Source organism: Electrophorus electricus, chromosome 14, assembly GCF_041902795.1.
Source record: "Electrophorus electricus isolate QZ-2024a chromosome 14, ASM4190279v1, whole genome shotgun sequence".
In the NCBI taxonomy this organism is placed as follows: Eukaryota; Metazoa; Chordata; class Actinopteri; order Gymnotiformes; family Gymnotidae; genus Electrophorus; species Electrophorus electricus.
In genome coordinates this window covers 19,542,287-19,564,490 of record NC_137510.1, presented here as the reverse complement: position 1 = coordinate 19,564,490, position 22,204 = coordinate 19,542,287, and the positions used below count along the sequence as shown (strand labels likewise).

General features: G+C 36.2%; 1 protein-coding gene across 2 annotated transcripts in view; it reads right to left on the bottom strand.

Moving 5' to 3' along the window:
• The window catches only part of ncalda (neurocalcin delta a), a 47,078-nt gene extending 28,853 nt beyond the window's left edge, over window positions 1–18,225 (bottom strand). The window contains exons 1-2 of one of the 2 annotated variants that reach the window (XM_027029188.3): window positions 18,068–18,225; window positions 925–1,068 (exon numbers count right to left, since the gene is read on the bottom strand). The gene's annotated coding sequence lies outside the window, so the exon portion shown is untranslated. The remainder of the gene's footprint in view (window positions 1–924; window positions 1,069–18,067) is intronic. The other variant, XM_081696267.1, reaches the window with a different exon arrangement.
• Between the last annotated feature and the right edge of the window lie 3,979 nt (window positions 18,226–22,204).

Below are 22,204 nucleotides of genomic sequence, written 5' to 3'. Positions count from 1 at the left end.
GTGGCATCCCTTTCCCTATATGGAATCCTGGTAGTTAGGTCGGAGCACAGCAAATTATTGATAGCTAAAAATACCAATATTGTTAGCATTACCATTACTGATACTCTAAGGTAAAATAAAACTAAGGTAAAATAAGGTCAATGCTTGTACATAGCAAAGCTGAAAAAAAGTAAGTTTCACTGTACAAAAAAAAAGCTTGAGTCCAAGTTATATAAAGTTATGTTACTATGCAGACCTTTTTAAAAAGTGTTATTAATTGTTTTCAACTTTTATTTTAGCTACAAATGTGCTACAGGACACTTGCTCTATTGTCATTCCAACATTTCTTTTTCAAATAGCACAGTCAGGCATGTGTGACCAACTAAATTAGACATATGACATAACTTTGCAAAGGAAACACCCAGGAAATGTGAAAGAAAAGGACACAGACATACACACACGAGTGATGAGTGTGTGAGTGGTCAGGGTCGAAGTGTATCTCGGAGCATGGGAATTGGCCCCTGCCTCCTCCCATCAAGAACCAGCAAGTCATGGGAAAGAGAGCAGGCACTAGAGATAGTGCTTTGCTCTGGAGCTGTCAAGGCAGGTCTCATAGTACCACAGAATGGAAAATAAATAAATCTAATAGAGCATGTTGCATGTTTTGCACTTGAAATATAACAATGACTATAAGTGATATAATTTTCAAGCTTTCACCTTAGTACACTCTGTAGCACACTGTAAAAGCTTGGGAAAAATAGTTGATGAATAAGTGTAAAGGCATGCCATTAGGCAAAGCACAGTGTGGGAACAGCCTAATGTCCCACACAATCCTTCATTATCAAGAGGAGAATAAATCCACACAAACACAAACAACCATGTTCACAAAAAAAAACCAAACAAACAAACAAACAAAAAAAAAACAGTCACACACTTAGTACTCACAGAGATGGTAGGCCTTCTGCAGTTTTCCCCACAGTTCTGAAAGAAATGCCCCCAGCCAGCCAATCTGCAGGGAAGAACCACTGGCCCGTAAGGTGGTCCTCCAACCCTGCAGTTTATCAGTGACCTTACAGCAGAACTGGACGACTGGGAGCAGAAAGGTGAGGCGTCATTAATTATATGATGACATAAGACTGCGTCCACGGCCCATGTCAGTATTTTCATGATGACAGTGTTAGGTGCAAAAAGCATGCAGCAATTACATGGCATTATGAAATAATGTAATCAACAAACACAGTTATGACAGTAGATGGGCTTTGGTACTAAAGGACGACAGTTTTCTAAGTCTTAGTAATCATAACTGTGTTAGCACATTATCTGTAACCTTATGTAATTACTGTATATTTCTGGCATGCCATTTTGTGCCCAACACCATCATGAAAATATCAGATTGCCCTGGGCATTTAGATGCAGTGCTAAAAACATACAGATGTCTATTAAAAAGTCTTTATAAAAGTGTTTATAAAGTTAGTGGCACCAGGCCTTGCTGTATCTCATTTCCATGCACCTTCCATTTATTTATGCCAGCCCTCCCACCCTCACAGAATATGAAGTGTGCAAGGCATGAAATGACTTTGTGCTGTTATAAAAATATCAATTAAGCCATATCTACACTTAAAACACAGTAATAGTGTTTGAACACACATGAAAAGGGATCTTTATTACATAGTGCCTTTCATGTTATTAACTGGATTTCATTTTTTTATCCACGTTAATATTCAGTTATTTATGCCAGTAAACCCTTAATCTTTTATGTTTATAACACCACTGGTAAGTGGCATTGCTTTGGCGCTATAACACAGTATCACTCAACACTGCTAAGCCCTTTTTATATTGTAACAGGACTCTTCCCAGTTTTCTACTTTTACCTTTCCCTTACTTTTAAACCTGTTTATATCTCACTTTCAACCATGACAGCCAGCAGTATAGTTTAGTGACAACTTGAAAAATGAGCACAAATACAGACCATTTAGGCCTATATGGTGCCTGTAAAGTTAAAACTAGTTTGAGCTACAGCATATATCACTAGGCAAAGTTTACTGGACACTGTAATAAAAATAATTTTTAGTTACAGTAAGAAGACAAGCTAAACCTTGCTTTCTAAGCAGTGTTTTAGAAACCCTTGTAGAATACAATTCCAGAAAGTAAATTCTTAATAATATATATTCCTAATAAGGTTAAATTCAAGTTGAACATAAATGAACAACATATAACCCTAAATACAGACAATGAGAATGAGGCAGGTACGACAAAATGTCAGGTGACACTTACTCCAGTGTTTGCGGTCATTGCATGTTTTATCAGGTGAAAGTGGCAAAGGCTGCCACAGTCATATTGGGTCAACACTGACTGATGCTGGAAAAACTAGCAAAGTGGGATAGCTGGGTTTGCATGAGCACTGCATTTACTCTTCACAGAATAACTGTTATCATTAATGCCAATATGGTGTAATGCATTAGCATTTTGTGCTACGACTGGTTTTGGTATCTATTATCCATTTTTATTTGTTTTCAGTCACATAAGATAACATATTTAGCCTATAATGGCTGTTCATTTAATTGGAGTTTTAGACTTTTAATTTATCAATTTTAAAAGATTTTTCACTGAATTCTAATAAAATCCAAATGTGATTTATGGGTGAGTCAATAGATACAGTTGTCATTTGGAGTTCACCAGAACTAGTACCGTTTATCTTGATTTTTTGTTGATGTTTTTTTAAAATATAGAATCTAACAAATAACCTAGTTGACAAAATCACCAAGAACTGCAAAAACATTTAATAATCACAGTGTGACCTTTTGCAAATACCATTTAGCTCTACTGATGTAGGCCTACATAGCATAATGGAAAAATATCAATAAGTAAACAGTTAAACAAATGGGCTTAAATAAATGACTTTCATTCCCCATTTCATAGGATCCGAAGATACACATAGAAATGGTCAGTAACATCCTGCTGAATGCAAATGTTCAGAGCTGTAGGAACAGAAGTAACTGTGCCATGCCAAAACATTCCTGGCACGTACGTAGCATCATCTTTTTCAATTGGAGACATGCTATGTGCTGTAACTAAAACAATTCGGTTTCATTTTGTAGCTGCAACATCTAGTATCCTTTCAAAGGACAATGTTAGCTCTCACTGGAGCACTAGGTCCTAAAGTAAACCTAAGATGAAAAATAATTGATACTGTTATTATTTACATTTCATTGTAAAACTGAACAAGTACAGCTTCCAGATTTAGTTACAAAGGAATTGACTTTTCTAATAAACATGATTTATGGTAATTCAATAAAGTTAAAATCAGATAAAGGCACTTATGGAATTTATGGAAACTTACAGTTCAAGCACATTCCTCAGTTAGCCTCTTACAATGTGATTGTCGTGGCAATGTGGGTGTCTGTTTAAATGCACTCAGTACGGTATACAGTTGTGAAGATGTGAGCAGGTGTGTGTGCGCATGTTGGGAAGGGGCTGCTGAACGCCTACTTATGCTTCAGTTCTCTTCCTCATGGCAGTGCCAACAGTCACGATTTTCAGCCCACTCACCCAGAAAAACTTCCTGTCTCATTTCAGATGGAGGGCTTAATGTGTTTGCTGTTCTCTCTGTGGAGACTAACTGTGTGCAGCATTCACACCTCAACACAAAGACTGGCTAGTCACGAATTTGAAACAATGAACGGATGGGTGATTCATCTTTACTCAGTGGTTACATTCTTCCAACAGAAGTGAGTGGGTGATATCTGTTACAACTCTAGACAAACATACAGAGAGACATATTAAATACTACTTGATAACTTCTGGTTTAGTCCAGAACATCTTGTCTGTTCGAAGTGCAGATTCCAAAACCACTCTATGCCTACTCACAGTAAATAAGTTTGATTATTATGGAAGAACTGAACTGAAAATGAATGGCAACTGTAGAAAGAGAATGTGTATAATGAGAAGACCTCTGAAATATACACATGTTCTTGCAGAAATATTAAGTGTTATCAAATACTCTGATGAGCACCTCAGAATGTAGTTACAATAAGCCTACTTAAAAACATTTGCATGGGCATCAATAGCTTTTGCTAGTCGCACTGCAAAACACCTGCAATGTGAAGATTAACCATCCAACATTAAAAACGTGTCCAGCTGATTAATTTCAGATGTACTGTGTGTGTTCTCTGGGCTCTGATGAATCATATGCATTCATATTAGAAAAAAAAAACCCTTTCTACAGCTTTATTTTTTGTTATGTAAATCTGACATCACAAAAACACAAATGGTGCGATTACATCCTGTATTGTGAAAGACAAACATACATATAGACTGAAACAGAAATTCAAGAGGCTTGTCATGATGTACAAATAGTGCATAAAGATAGATACATACTACTGTAGCTAAGGAAGGTGGTGTAATAAAGAGATGTGTGGAGACAAATGAGCCAAATTTGAGATTCTCTGCACACTTTACGGATGAGAGATGGAGGCTGCTGAGCAAATGTCTGCTAACTTCTTGCTCTCCCAGTGATACAAATGTGACACCATTACTCAGGGACTCAACGATGTGCATAGCCACAGGGGAATGAGCGTGGGCTTCGAGGTGTGCATAACAACCGAGAACTGCGTAAATGTGGTTAATGCCCTTACTTTCTACCATTTTTTGCAATTTTCAGTTGCTTCTGCACTGTTTGTAATAATGTTTATAGTAACAGATGTCTAGCTGTCACTATGTACACAGTGGTAAATACTATGAGCATTGTTAACATTTTTAAACTAACTATCTAACATCTGCAATAGCCTATATATTCAAAAGATGTGCAACCATATATGCACAATATAGACACTATCTTTTCCCATCATGTTACACATTTTTCATATATACATTACCAGTCAAAGGTATGGACACACCTGACTGACAAGTATAGACACACCTGTTTTTAATAGGCATTGTCTTATAGGCATTTAATCCAAATGCTTATATACTCAAATTTTTTAGAAGACAAATGGTGAGAGTTGAAAAGTTGAAAGCCTATGTATGAATTGCCCCATGCAGAACTCATCCTACAACTGCTCAGCATATAGAAGAATTTCTTCAAGACTGAGAGAAAAGCATTATAGGTGGGCACCTCATGAAGCTGGTTTATATAATTATATTAGATGTAGAATGGGGCTGAAACAATTCCTTGAGAAACTTGAGTAACTTGATTACTAAAAATCACTGATGCAAATTCTTTGCACCAGAGCTTCTTTTAATCCATGTTACTATATCCACAATATTCCTATGCCCCATCGTGCCTTGCCTTGCGAAATATGTGCACAGCATCCAACAAGCTGACAACAGACTCAGTAGCTAAATAACTAGCCTTGTTACAAAAATGTGGAAGCAATGGTAAAGTGAGGTGATATTGCATTACCTTCTACCATGGAAGGGTGGTCGGATAATATGAAGAAGCCAAACATGACTTTTTCAAAAGTATTTTTGCGCTTTTTTTAATCATTATCAATCAACAGAGAGATTATGAATAATCTCCCAGAATCCAGTATCTTCCTAGCAGTTAGGCTGAGTGGATTTTAGTGAAGATGGTAGAGGAATACGTTTACTTAAAAGCAGATTTCAAGCCTAACCAGGGTGAGAGCAGTCTGTACTATGATTCTTGGGTTATCACTCAAGAGAGGGGAGGTTCACAAAGTAGGGTGCATGACTTGGGATGTCATGCATTCATGCCGCTGCTATTTTACAGAAAGTTAGTTGACAAAGTAGCTAGTTCACAAGCTATGTGAGATATATTGTTAAATTGTACTGGAGCGATTTCTCGTCATGTTTTTTGGTGATGACGAATTTTTATATTTCTGGATCTATGCAGAAGACATGGTAAATGGGCTAAAGTAGGTTATCTCACATACAACTGTATTCTGAGCAAATTAATGAATTGAATCTATGAACGAACACATTATACACTGGGGAAGTAATAATCTGATGTGTTCAGAGAAATCTAGCTGCATTTTTCAAGAACCTTTTGCTTTGCAACAAATGTTGAGGCACACTGAGTACACTGTAAAGGTTAGGGAAAGTAACATGATAAATTACTTAGTTTTATCTGGTTTATATTTTTCGTGTGTGTAAAACAAATTGTTCTGCGCATATCTTCAAAAACATATGAAAAAGAAATAAGTCCACATGAAAAATATCATGGACAACTTAAATTTTAAAAACTTTTTTGCCCATATCAGAAAATGTTTTATTTAAAACCCAGAATGTAAAATGCAATTTAAATACACTAAATTAGGTTTAGTTTTGACAGATACTGTATGCAATTTAAGCAATAACATTTTTCTAAAACAGAAACCAATTAGTTGTCTCTTTTGTATATTTACTGTTGTTCTTTAATAAAGAAAAAGTATGTATTTGAATATTCAATTAATTGATGAAGTAATCATCAGAATACTCATTTGCTAAAATAATCTATTGCCAGAACCCTAATTAAGATTTTGTAAAAACTGTCCAAAACCACATTATTTTTCTCATACTTTTCTCATACTTTCATCTGTCTGAAACCCTCTGTTAGAGCTCCTCTGTATCTTTAAGCCTCCCCTCCCTATGAGCACAGTGTGCCCTGATTGGTCAGTTTGCCAAATCTGTTCTGAGTGGTCAACTGCCAGAGCAGTTCCACCCCTACACATTACATCCCTGTCTTGCCATCTGCAGAAAGACCCTTCTTTACTGAGCAGCTGTAGACACAGGTGTAGCTAACAATAGCATTGGTTCTGCCGTATCAGTTGGGCCATTGTCTGACCCTGAAAGTCAGGTAAAACAATTTGTTAGACCCAATCCACCTTTGCAAGCCAGACTGGAGCAGGATGTTCCAGAAAGGCAAGATTTTACTTAGTAGGTCTCTTATATTTAAGATGTAATGTAGAGAAATTAGAAAGTTATAATATTACAGTAACCACAGTTTGTCTTCTGACTGACTAAACTGCACATACTTCATTTCTTATTTAGGTGCACTTAGAAAGGTAGGTGCAATTAGAAAGGTAGCCAAGCTAACATTGCTAACATAGAACATCTAAGTAGCATTCATTACTCTCTATGTAAGTGAGGGCCTCCCAAGTTTGCTGGAAGGCAGGCAATAATTATTGCGTTACAAAATTGCATTATCTTGTAACAAAGGAAAAGGTCTGGAATTCCAGTGAGGCATTTCAGGCAACTGAGAAAAGTGATTTCTGTGGGAGAGAGTTACTCCCTCTGGAGTGTACTTTGGGCTTTGTAACTTTGACTGTTTACAGGCAACAAAAGCTATTTAGCACACTAAAGGAAAGTGGTAAAACCAGAAAAGCATAATAGGTCCCCTTTAAGATTATGCCAAGAGCGTGCAAAGCTGTCATCAAAGGAGGCCAAGGAGGCTAATATTTGTTTAGCGCAGGATAATTGCATATTTGTTATTTCTTTATTTTTGATACTATGGAAGCAGGGGAATGGCTGAGCATCATCTGCAGCACAGGGAGGTGGTCAGGGCCACTCAGCAGGTAAGTGAAACTGGGCATACCATTGGGCATACCTGTGCCTCGTTAGGGGAACCTACTTAAACTCTTTTCAGTAGGGACCCTGACACTGAGAAAGTCTACTCAGAAGAAAAGTTCCATGCAGTGACACTAGTCTGAAAGTAGCTCTTCCATTTATAAGTTATTGGTTTATGTTTTGTAATAAAATAGTTTGCCCAAAAATTCCTGCCTCCAAACCCTCTTCTGGTATGGTGCTAAAGATACTTTCAGTTTTTTTTCCCAAAAAAGTAATAGGTGTGTATTTTCTAAATACTAGGTTTGCATTGCAGTGTGGTAGACCAGAAAATGAGCAAATGATTCACAGCAGTACCACCAGTGCCACAGCAGTACTTTGGGGGAAGTTGTATGTCAGCAAATGGCCATTGAAACAGGCATTGGGGCAAGTGAGAAACAGGTGCTAGGGGACAGTGTAGAATTGCAGCTATTACTCAGCCAGTGTCATCGATGCCATTTACATGTATGATTTATTATAAATATTTATTATAAATATGTGTGATTGACATTTTGAAATGTATTATTTATTAAAGATAAATATGCATATTAACTAGCACATTCTTAATCTCTGTGCAAAGTCTGCAAATGCAACTGGATCACTAGTGAGTACTATTGTGCAGTGGTCGACTGATATACTGGCTGGCCAATTAATGCAATTATGAGATAATCAGCATCGGCCGATGCCTGTGCTCATGATGATAATCAAAAAATGCCTACAGGCACATTGTAGGCAGTCCTATCAGTCTGGCTGCTGTGGAGCGATGTGCAGATCTCCTTTGTTTCCATTTCACCATTCTACGTGCAGACGTCTGGTGCTGTGAAATAGTGCTTGCCAATGCTGAATGAAACGTTTCAGGAGAGAAAATGGTAAAACTTTAATTCCTATTTTTCAAAGCTTAATATATTTAACTGGTCATTCTTAATAACATGATTCCAGTCATTTAGTGAGAAAATACAAATAATGTTATTTGGGAATTGCAAATGTACTTGTTCATTTTAAAACTAGTTATCTGGAATTGTACACATAGCACAATGATCATTCAGGATGCAAACTGAAGTAGACACTTGGGACAAGACATTCTTTCACATCCAGTCTTATTTTTCCATCATTTAGGTTCCATTTTGGGCTTTATAGTGTATATTTGGATGCTGGAGATTCATTTTCAGTCATGCTCTACATTTTCTGATTCACCAGGGTATTGTCAAATAATGTGTACAATTTTGAGCATATATATGAAATTACTCAGAAGCTACACAGTATTTTCCACTAGGTGTCCTAGGTCTCCAAATTGCCCCAAAACCTCTCCAAATGCTCACAAAGTCATCAGTCAATATGATCACATCAATGTTCAACAACTTACTTCATTGCTATTAGGTTAAAAGGTTATGCTGGGGAAAATACTGGAATGCTGTAAATGCTGTAATACTGTAAAGAAACAGTATGCTTTCTAATTTATACTTACAATGTGCAGCAGGATTATGATTTTTCCTGCAGTGAATAGGAACATTAAGTGATTTGCCATGGAAACAATCAGTAATTTGCCATGCAAACATTGTAGTAAGTTGTTGAACACTGATGTGATGTTTTAACAAAAATATTTTGCAAACTTGATGCATAGTGACTGATGACTTTGTGTGCATTTGGAGAGGTTTTTGGGCACTTTGGAGATGTCTAGGATACCCAGTGGAAATTACTGTGTATCTCCTGAATAACCTCATTTATATGCTCAAATGGGTTCAAGTTATTAGACAAGACCCTGGTAAATGAGGAAATGTAGAGCATGACCGAAAATTAATCTCCAGCATCCAAATACACAAAATAAACCCTTCAAATAAAAGTTGTTTTTGCTTTTTTGACATCTTCTTCTGTATTAGATGAGCTCAAATGAAACCTAAATAATAAAAATAAGCCTGGATATGAATGGATGTCTTGTCCCAAGTGTCTACTTCAGCATGAATGATCATTGTGCTATGTGTACAATTTCAGATAACAAGTACAAATTGTTCAAAATGAGATTAAAACTGGAAGTGCACATAGGAGTTAATAATCAGTACCTGATTCTTTGTACAATTTCCCTTTATGCTTCTTGCAATAGTACAATAGATCTAGTCAGCGAATTAGTAATTAAATGAAGGTTAATTGTTTTCTTCCTAGATAAACAATGTCCCTCCATGGGCTTCAATAATTGTCACATTTCATGATTGTCTAGAAGCAGACATGTCAGCAAATGTTTGTTTGATCTATGCAGTCTATTTGTTTGAGAGTCCTTAATAAGAAATGTTAAAAGTCAGAACTGTTGCATTACATACTGTAAATAAGATTATGAACATATTCATGCTAAAACTATTTATACAAGTGTATAAACATTGTATGTTTTTATATTTTTCTATGCATTTACAAAATGTTGTATACCTGAATGTTGTACATGTTTTCTTACATATATAAACTATGTTTTGCTGCATATTTCTAATTGAGATATGTCTACTTATGTACACCATTTGATAGAGTGGAAATTCTCAAACTGTTTCATTATTTTATTCTTATTTCAGAGACAAAAATCATGGGTATGTTTAATTTTAAGTGGCAAATCTCTGGAAATTTAAATTCTAGTGGATGAAATTTCAGGTATTTAACTGTTTGTCTCATTCTGTTCTTCAAGTGGCTTCAGCAATGATGATGAGGACTGAGAAAGCATATCTTCAGACAGTATCGCTGGTAGTTATACTTTATGAAGCAATGGTATATTTATATTTGGGACCATTTATAATGTTTTTTTCCCCTTATAGTTAGATTAGAGAGCTTATAACTCTGTCTTTTATCTTCCAACATGCATAAGCTTGACATCCCTAATAAATTATAATTGGGTAGTTTTAGACAAACGTTCAGAATCAGAGACCTTTCACAAATGTTATTATGTAAAAAGAAACTATGAACCTAATATCTAGGTTGTATTTTCCAATACAACCTACATATTAGGGTACAAAGGTTCTCTTTACTTATCACCAGCGGCCTATGGGATGCTTGGTTTCTCATGCTAGATTTACACAAATCCAATATGGTTACAAGCTTGGTTAACATAAGTAATCTTAATACAAGAAAAAAACTATCCACTGTCATAATGCATAACATTAATTTGGATGGTCTAATTAAACCTTTACTAATAATTTAGGCTGTTCTACACAGTTTATTTTACAAACAAAGCCCTGTTGTTTACTCTGTATTTAATCAGCCAGTGTACTTTTATTTAATGGCAGACTAGATAGAAAGGTTGATGTCATGTACCCAAATAGGATTTGCTAATAAAGCTTAATATACTACTCAATCACAAATGAACACCCACTGTTTAGTTGAATGTTAGTTTACCACATTATTTTGTTTCGACCTGTATGTTTGACTCTATGTTTGCTTGATGGTTTTATTATTAAGATTTATGAATCATGAATACTCACTTAAAATGTGCATTGCAGTGTTACCTTAATTTTCCACCTGTTAGATTCCTTAAATGCCCAGGATGTTATTTGCGATATTTCTGAAGAACAATGTTTGAATATTTACCATATGTTTGGGTATATTTTGAATAACAACACAGGCAACAAGTTAGATAATCTTGACTGTGCCATTTTTGCTCACCTTCCTGTTACTATTCTTTGTAGTAATGTTATTTGGATAATGTCTCTATGGGATGTCATTTTGGTGTATGTGTTGAACCAACTTTCAAACAACAAATGTGTATTAGAGGTGTATGTGGATTCTAAATTGAGTTTTAGATCACTTTTTGATTTGTAGATGGTGTACCTGAGACTACAAAGATAAAGAAAACAGCGGTTCGGCGGCCATGGACAAAGAAGGAAGTCTTTGCTGTAATGAGACATTTCAAACACCATGTACCGAAGGGTCACTTAGCTTCAAAATTGGAGAGTGAGAAATGCAGGAAAGCCAAATATCCTGTTCTAGAATGGCGAACCATTTCTGACTTTGTTAGGAATAAAGGATGCAATTATAGAAAACACAATTACAGTAACTATATTTTTTAACTTTAGCTGGTTTATTTGAGTTATTAGATGTGGAGAAGGCTATAGAGCCACATGTAGGCTGTTTTTGCAATGTTACAATGGAGACAATGTTACAATAAGTAATATTTTATTAGAATTATCAGTTTTCTTTATCAGTATCAGTTTTCTCCAAGGGTCAACCTTTTCTTTTAGAAAATTTGTATTTTTTTAGTATGACAAATGAAATGGCTTTAAGCTATAATGTTTTTTGCCCCAAGAAATGACATCCAGTTTTGTTAATTAGTTTAAAGGTTGTTTTTTTTAAAATAAATTCTCAGATTTGTAAGAGATTTTACATTAGTAATTCAGTAGAATGTTCGTTAAAGCATACACAGTTTAATTAACATTTATATCGTACCTGATTTCATATGGTAAGAAACCTTTTTTATTGTTTAGAGGGGATATTTGCCTTGTATGTTTGTGAACAAACCTAAACAAACATACAAAAATATGCTTCAAGGCAGTTTTGGGAAGGTTGTGAAAAAGTTAGGTAGAGCCCTGAAATATAACTTTCATGTACTTTTATGTTTTTTTTACTACCTGTGGACATTCATTTAGTTCCTTTTTTAATAAGCGCACTGCAAACCGAGAACAGACAATAACTAAGCAATGACTGTTTATAGTTAATAAATTTAAGTTCAGCAATTTTGTGTCTCATTTTTAATATTACTATTATAATTATTAATTAAAATGTATTTTATCAGTTGTGACATTGGCCTTATATATCAGTCACCAGTCACCCTACTCTCTAAATATTGTCATCGTTCATTTAGGTGGACTTCACGCTATACACATTTTTGACAACTAATGCACATTTTTTGAAATAATGTTCAATTGGAGAAATGTTTTACTAGCAGTCTAGGCTCCCAGGGTTGGAAAAAAAAAGGTGAAGGAAAAAAATTCAACTCAAAGTGACAGAGTAACCTATTTAAACTTATGACATTTAGCTGACACTTTTATCCAAAGTGACTCACAATTATGACTTAATACAACTTGAGCAAGTGAGGTTTAAAGGCCACACTCAGGGCCTCAATAGTGGCAACTTTGCAGTGGTGGGGTTGAACTGGCAACCTCCTGACTACATATAGAGTACCTTAACCACTGAGCTACCACTAACCCTACTTTTCAAAACAACTTTTTGTGTGCAGACCAATCAGATGCTTAAGAAAGTGGGCTCTTAGAGAGACTTGTGGTCAGTGTCAAATTACCCCGATACACTGATTTATTTTAAGGAATCTACCTAGCTAGGATAGCTAAGCTAATTTAAGAATACAGCTGTGTTGTTGAGCTTGGCATGCAGTAGATACCTACTAGTCAATATCAACTGATCGTGCATGGGGATATGTTCATATTGATTCTTTAACTCTATCACTGAATGTTTGTTCCCTCAGTCTAAACAATCAACAGGGTGCATCCTGGAGCGCAACTATCTGGAACAGAGTTAATAGCATTACAGTACTAAAAGCTTTTGTAAAACACAGGTGGGAAAGCTATAAAGTCCCTTCACTGTGATTAGCTATCCCATTAATTTGTTTAGAATATTTTCAGGCTTCAACCAGTGGCAGCAAGACGCGGTCAGGAAGATATATATGTAACATTATCGATTGGCGAGAGATGCAGGAGAGGAGGAGGCAAACAACACTACCACCATATTTTGTTGTACCACCATATCCCCCACACTAATTCTCTAGTGTGAAAGGCAATGCTGACATCATGCATCTAAAAAATGTCAACCAAGTTAATGGCAACAGCATTAATGTCTGTACAATGTGTAATATAAAACAATTTATTAATAATAAAAACCCAAACAATCTCATGACCATTATTTTAGTGTAAACATCAGCTGAGCGGTTTCATGGACACAAAACTGCGTAAAAGCACTAAAATAAAGCACCTAAAACTAAGGGCCTTTTATGTTTTTGCATATTTTCTTAAAGTCACTTTAAAGGTTCTTACTTAAAGAATGACAGCCATATGTTTCATATCACAATGTTCAGACAAATCTCAGCTCTCTTCCTGATGAGGTACCATTTGACCTAGTGCACTGCAAAGAGCAATAATATGGCCATAATGCTGAAAATATGAGGTCCAATTATAGAAATGTAACATATTTCATGTGATAACATATCTTTACTCATGTGAATCAACATGTTTTGGTGTTTGAATAAGTTTACCAAAGCGTTTGGTTCACAAAAGCAGTAAAATATATGAATAAAGTAGTGTGTGTGTGTGTGTGTGTGTATATATAATTATATATATGTGTGTATATATATATATATATATATATATATATATATATATATATATATATATATACACACACACACACACACACACACACACACACATATATATATATATATATATATATATATACACACACACACTTTGCTGCTAGCATTTTGAATGCTGCAACATGTTTATTTTATTACACTTTCTAATAACTGCTTACTGTAACTTTTATGTATGTGTACATATATATATATACACACACACACACACACACACACACACACACACACACACACACACACACACACACACACACGACTATTACTTTCACACAAATCTTTAGATAACAAAGTGAAGCAAGTCATGACAAGTGTATTAAAAATCAATTTCATGAATTTTGCACAGCATTTAGCTTGCTAATAGTGGACATCGTGCCTAAATGTGACTAAATCTAATATTATAGCAATGTTGCAACATAACATTAATTTAGCCACTGATCTTTTATTTTCATAATCTTCTTCATCCAAGGAATCAAACCCCACAGGCTCTAAAGATCCATTACTTTTGTCACAGCTGTACACTTGTCGCACAACATTTTAGCTAGCTAGCTAGCTAGCTAGACGTTGATCGAATGAGGAAGTAAATGTTTCCAACGTGAAGGGTAAATCCTTAGTGATTTCATGCTTATTTATTAGATAGTTTCATATAGATTGACACAAATTTAGCAATCACACACGGCAAATAGATGGCTAAGAGATGAATGATACACGAACATAGGAATCACACAAGGAAAGGGAGATGACATGTATCTTAACCTATATTCTAACCTCGATATCCAACCTCTCATAGGCTCTTTATTCTTACCATTCACAAAATTTAAAGGGCAAGTTGCACAGATTCAGGAAATGTTTTAACCATATTTGCATGCTGTCTTATCATAAATATATTAATAAAATCATCACAAAACATCAAAAATGGCACGCCAGCATGGGTGAGGACCTCTACGGGTTAAAAGCATTTGGTAGATAGATGCTATGCTAGAGTTAGATTAGAGTCATATGCTAGAGTCATATGCTAGAGTTAGATTATTAGCAACAAATAGATTAAAGGTGGATTAGTTGATTTTCTTAGTAATTCAAATAAACTGAAATATGCACAACATTATTTTAGCAAATTGCATTAGCAGGTGTATTAGCTGCCTGGGAAATCTGTTTGAAAAACCACATTCTGAATCCAGTAAGCACCTTGCATCGCTAGGTGCTTGTACACACTGTACTGCCAAAAATTCAAGACAAAAAATGCACACTGCTCAAAACGATTAAGAGAACAATTACCACAGTATAACACCAAGTCAGTTAATGGGATATCAATCTGTGCAGTAAGGAAGCATACGTGATTGTGAATCTGCAAAAACAGATATGTGAGTTTGATGCCTGCTCTGGCTAACCACCCCTGCCATACAAAGAACAACATGTAGAGTACATGGCTAACATGATTAGACAATATCTCTCAGAAAATTCAATGTAAAGGTATGTCATAATAATTAGGGAGGATTCTTGAATATTGGAGCATGACAATGGTTCTGAAAAATTTTACTTCTGGTTTTCTGAGGTGTCTGTATTTTTACTGTTTTTTCCCCTCTTGATTTAAATTTTTCATGTTTTGTGCATGAGTTTTCATGTTTTCATGTTTTGGGCATGAGTCAGTTTAGGGGCAGAAACTGTTCAGACTAATACCAGATATAGATCAAATAAAATAAAAAAAACTGATCAACAAAATAAATATATAAAAGCAGATTGTATAGGTGTAGGAAAGGCCAGTGGTAAAAGAGGAAAGAAGAGGAGTCTAGTTATTTTCCTTCAAACCAAGTTTTCCAGCACAACATTAACTTCAGATAGTGCTTACTGTCAACTACTCAAAAAAAAGAGAAATAATATCAAGGTCCACACAGCATTATGCTCCACTTTAGATTGAAATGTAAATTGAAATTGAAATGCCTTTTGTATGCATGTCTGGGTGAAGGTCAGACATTAAGTTTCCATTCATTCCTTCTGAGAGTCAGGAAAATTCTGCATATCTTCAGAGAGCTGAGCATACAAAGCAAACCAAAATGCAAAACGGGATTTCTTGTCAAAAGAAAAATAAACGCATTATTGGCATAGAGAAACTAGCCATGGTAACCAATCTACGCCTGCACTGCCATCATCCTCGGTAATCGAAAGTGACAGAAAGAAAAGCAAGTCTCTCAGAAACATGCCAGGCCATTGTCATAGGACAGAAAAAAGAGAGCTGTCAGACACAGGCACACACAGTTGTGTGCATGCCACTGCTGTGTTTTTATCAGTGTCACTTATTTCAATTTGGTGTAGATTACTAGGGATTCTTGGAGTAGGGTTGGGGAGAAGTCTTTCAGCCACACCCAAATTCATTATAAAAAACCTCACCTTCTAAACCATACCTTTTCCAGATTTCTTATGCATTTTAGTTTTTACTCTATGGGTCCCTCTATTTTAGGCTAGACTAGAATGTGTAATGCAATTATTTTTCTGATAATTAGGCCTAAATTGAATCCATTTTCTCACAGCAGAAAATACACGTGATTCTAAAATAGATAATTAATGAAAGAAAAAAGGTTTAAGTATTTTCTTACAATATAGTAGCATCAAAGAGGTGGCTTAATACAACTGAATACCATTAGTCAGGTTTTATGTCACATTAATGTCTCCACATCACTGCACATAAAATCTTGTCATTGGTACATCTGAGTAGGTCAGAGAATCTGCACAGCATATCACAGAAAAAAGAACTAATACTTTGCTGTCAGCATTTTGAATGCAAGACTGAATACTGCAACATGTTTATTACAGATTAGAACTTTCTAATAACCGCTTACTGTAACTTTTATGTAAAGTCAAAAATCATATGGTTCATGAAGTAGCCTAAACCACTTGATTTCTTTTTCAGATAGGATACAATGCAATGTACAGACTGCTGCTGTCATTTTCACCATAAGGTCAGTTATTACTTCATACTGGGATAAATAATATGAAGGTAGCCTAATCTGTGCAAAAATCCATCACTCGAGGAAGGTGAAAAACTATAATGTTTAACTACAAACTTGATAGTGGTGGGGCAGCATTTCTTTATATAAATGGAAATCAATTTATTTTTATCACTGATCAATTACAATCTAGTAAGATAAGTACAGTATCGCTAATAACCAGTCTAGTAAAACAAACACTTCTAAAATAAAACCATTAACAATACAAAACCATGCTAATTTAGACTTCCTCTATGTTGATATAGTTATAAGCTGCTAAACACACATGCAGGCTATCTGGTAAATCTGTCTCTGGAGAGATAGACATAATTGAACGCCTGACTAAAAAGAGTGATTTTATTCTTGTAACGTTTCGAACTCCATTGCAGGAAATGCATACCAATAGCACCATTAGGATACAGGACACTGGAGTTTCGTTTTTAACATCTCTCGACGAACAACTACGTTTCATGTTATAAATGCATTATTACACCTATTTTCATTTCCAATTTCTTTTCTACATTAATTTCTTTTCAAGCGCATTGTTAGAGCGCTACACTCACATGCCACATCTGCAGTGGCCATCCGCACTGCCGCAGTGACTGGGCTGTCTGGCTGGCTAGCTAGCTAGCTGTCTGCAAACATATCTTGCTTTAATTTTAAAACTATGCTGTTTACATGCAAGCTAGCTAACTCCAGTATAAGGGTTTTCTAAAGAGCCTGATACATCGCTTAAATCACGAATATTACCACGAATCTATGGCCCTCGGATGACAAAGTTCAAACTTTAAGAATTCGCAACTGGATTCGTTGCATTACGGTTAGCTTGTCGGCTGGACCAACATCTGGTTGATAAAAACTTTATTAGCCACGGGGTTAGCTTACTAGGGAATGGATCACGATAACGTTCATAATCAGGAAGTCAAAACAGCAATTAACTAGAACAAGATAGCTACTTCGTTATGATCACGTAAGTTATCCACGTTTAGTGCCAACTGCATGAAATAATATTTGCTTTAGCTAGCTAGCTAGCTAGCTAACTACCAGGAAGGCTACAAGTTGCACCAAACAAATGAATAATGTTTCTAGCTAGCTATCCTAAGATACATAGCTAGCTAACTAACCTAAGCTAGCCGGCTAGGTTAGCTAGCTAGCTTTTCTGTGAAAAGAACAGTTTGTGTCGTTCGGATGAAAATAGAAAAAAACTTAAAGAAAAACTCACCGTGCCAAACCTTTGTAGATGAGTAGTAGATTTGCCAAATTATGCGTATTCTAAAATGGAGAAATGGAAAAAGGAGCTATTTCCAAAACACTAAAGTGCAAAATTAACGATACAATCCGTCTGCCGCCTCGCGCCGTTTGAGGATGGTACCAATATGGTTTAATTGCGTCACTTGATGTACCGTACCATACGCCCTCATCTATGAACTGTAATATTTTTTCCCCTCGGAAACATGCTTCCTTGCTTTCACTTCAAATCTATTCCTCAAGGGAAACCATTCATTTAAATTGTCTATAACTGACACATTTTTCAGTCAAAGTAGTTAAAGGTAAAACTGAAAATAACAAACTCTTTAATATGAACAGCTGGGGTTATAAAATCCAGAATTAAAGCCTACATGCATCTGTGTCTATGACTGAAGAAGATGCAGGCTTATTCCTATTCAATTGGGATCTGTGGATAAGGAAAACACTGGCATGCTCCTTCCAAACAAATAAAAAACAAGCAGATAAACAGACAAAATTACTTGACATTTATTTGACATAAGTGAAATGTTGTCAGGTATCTTCATTGTACTAAAATAAACAATGAAGGGATTCATTATTCCATTACAATGCTTTTAGCAGTGCAGTACTGTTGGGAATAGATGTAACCATGCTCCTTCTGACACCTTGTGGTAAATTATTGGTGATTTTTTTTTAAGTTTAGTTCTGCAGTCTAAATAATGTTGCTGGGGAGAAATTGATCACAAAGTACAAATAAGCTTCATTATTAGATTATTAATTGTACATATACACAGGATAAGATGTAAAATATCCTACACCATTAGTGCTCCAATAGGGTCCTCACGTAGAGCTCTGCTTACTCAGAGTAAGTAAATCTAAATGTTCTACAGATGTTTTTTGTTGATGTGTTATATTTACAGCATTTAGCTGACGCTTTTATCCAAAGCGACGTACAATTATGACTGAATACAACTTGAGCAATTGAGGGTTAAGGCCTTGCTCAGGGGCCCAACAGTGGCAACTTGGCAGTGCTGGGGCTTGAATTCTGAGCACAAGTCAACTAACTACTTAGCACCTGGACCACTTTACACAATAACATGACAACCTCAGTCACTCCAGTCTGAGCTCTCTTTATCTAAAACCACTGACTAGCCCTTTCAGCTTCTACTGATAACTCCTTCACAGCTACTCTTAATTTACAGCCTCTAAGTAATGTGGCAGACTTAGCTTCAAATCCCATAACACCTATCTCTACCAGTCTTATATGCATATGCCACCCTTGTTCTCTCACCTCAGCCACCAAGTATGCATACTTCAACATTTTCCTTTCAGGAACTTCATCAATTGCATCCTTAAAATGGAATTGTTAATTCTATAAAACAAACTATTCATTTACCAAGTACAACAACATATTCAACCTCACTGTAGTTAATGTAATACACTGTGGGACTTGTAGTTTATAATATAATAATTTTAAAAGTATCAAATGAGCAATGTTATATTTATGCTATCACACCATTTCAGTTAAAGTCAGTGCATATCACAATGACAATATTATCAGTATATAATTTCCAGAGTAAGAATGGTGTAGTACTCTTGTCCAGTATTTTAAATAACATCATAAGTGCTGCGTTTAAATAGTATTTGTGTTTAGATAGTATTTGTTTAGTGTTTAAATAATAAAGAGTCATTAACTGATAAGGTTCATCTTTCCCCTCCAAATTCTTTGGAACCGAGGTCATCAGAAATCCTACATGTAATGTATACATCTGGCCAGCAGATGGTGGGCTTAACCTTTCGTATTATTACAAACTTTTAAACTGCTTTGGAGAGAGTCACTTAAAATTTAATCATGACCTCGATTTTTGATGTCAGTAATCATTTACTATAGTACTATAGTACTTTACAGACAAACGAATGAAGACTGAAAAAGTTACTGCAATTATTATCACTTACATTGGTCAACAGTGATTTTGCTACCCGCAAAAAATAACTGTTTATGTATTTTTTTCCAGCTGAATCCAAATATTTTTCAGAATTTCTCTATCATCCATAGCTTTTTTGTTCCAGTACAGTTGTATGTCATGTATAGTATAGAAAAGCGGTAACAAGGAAAGTGGATTCCCTCTATATTGGCAAACTACTGCTGGACACTGAAATGGGATGTTTCTGTGGCTAAACATAGGCAAAACCCATACACTGTACATTTTAGGAGTATGATTTTACTCATTATATGTAATAATAGCCTTATTTATGAACAAGTAATAATAATGTTACATTTGCTCCCTTAAAAACCATATGTGACTAAAAAAATTCAGAATTCAGCATAAAACACACTAATTAAAGTAAAACATTGGGAAGCAAAAAAATAATAATTTTGTTGTCCAGTGATATTATCCATCAAGTGACAACAAGTCAGACCTGGACATCCCTAGAAAACTTTGTAGGCCCAGGACTGGCTGCTCTCCAGGGTGCTGAAGTCACTCCTACCCCATGGAGTAGTGTTTCCCCAGTTCACAAGGAGCACCTTCTGCAATTCAAATTCCCAAGGTGCCAGCTAAAAAATCAGACATAGTAGAGAAGGAGAGCAGAAACAAATATTCTACATCTCCGTCTTCTCACTCCTTCTGCTTACAGCTCTTTGATTACTGTCACGGAATGCTCCTCCCCCCAAGAGTCACATGGTACGGCCCGCTGTGTGCAGGGGGATTCACATGTGTATTGTTTGTGACCACGCCCCCATTATGGCATGCACCTGCACCTGGTTTAATGTTGCGTATATTTAAACCCCTGTTGGGGTGTGTCTCGTTTGTTGGTCATTGTTTGTGTTGCTAGTTGCACATGTATTTATGTTAACCGTATATGTTCGCGTTGTAGTCGTTAGTGTTCATGTTAACCGTTTATGTTACGTGTGAGTGCCGTCGTTGTATACGTTATGTGTCAATAAACGTCTGTCAAAGTCGATGGAGTCTGTGCGCCCAGCCACACTCGAGCCGTTACAATTACTCTCACTCTCACCAATAACAAGACAGATCTGAGTAGAAAGAAAGCTTTGCTTCATAACTCTGGAGGTGCTTCCCTTCCCAGGGACACATAGAACCATAGTTAGAAACCAGGCTGAAGGAAGAGGATTCCTTGCTAATATGCCAATAGTTTCAAGGTTGAGCCCATGCCCACTGATCCTGAGCCTCCCATTTGGGGAGGCCTATTCAAGGCATGGTTCGAGAGGAGTCTCCAACAGGAAAGGCTACTGGAAGGTGTCTCTGAGGCCCAGTAGCAGAGGGAATTCTCCAACCCCCAGAGCCACTGGCAGTGTGGAGTCTTTCCCTTTAGTCCTTCATGAAGTATAATGCCTGCCACCTCCCCAAAGACACGTTAAAACAGCTTGGATTCAGTTAAGTATTGATGTGCCATTCTGGTTTTCACCCTCATCACTGATTATGCTCCATTCCAGTGGATGTCTCAGGCAAAGAACAACAATGCATGGGTTTCCAGAGGATTCCTCTAGCCACGGGAATTCTCCTTCCAGGTACAGCAACAGGAGGGGGCTCAGCATGAGAAGGCATATACCCTCTTTTGCCTCTGAGGCTGACCTGTTATGGCTGTCTTTGTTCAGCTGCAAGGAGGAGAGACTAAGAGTGGGTGGAACTGTTGGTCCTGGAGATGTGGAAGTTCATCACCCTGAGACTCACTCCATGCATGGCTAGAGGGCAGAGTTCCCAAGTCAGATATATGAGCTTACCATTCTGCACTTTGTGGCCCTTACACTGTCTATGATATTTTTGATGAAACTGTCCCTTTGGGGTCTTAACACTGGCTACCTCTGTGCTTGGGGATTTTGTGTTCTTGGCTCACAATAATATTCTATGCGATTCAGTTTAGACACTACATATTTTTTTTTTAATTAAAAGGCATGAAATGTTACCATTTAGAAGTTATCCCATGGCATGCAGTACTATAAAAAGAGGGAAAGATAATTGAATTTAAATTGAGTCTGGTGCTTATTTGTGTAAAGGTCCTCAATTAAAACTATTCATTTCCTAACCTGAAATGTATCAATTAATGAATTAGTGAGCACACATACACACACACACACACACACTTGTGCGCACAGGCATTAACACTAGGGTTA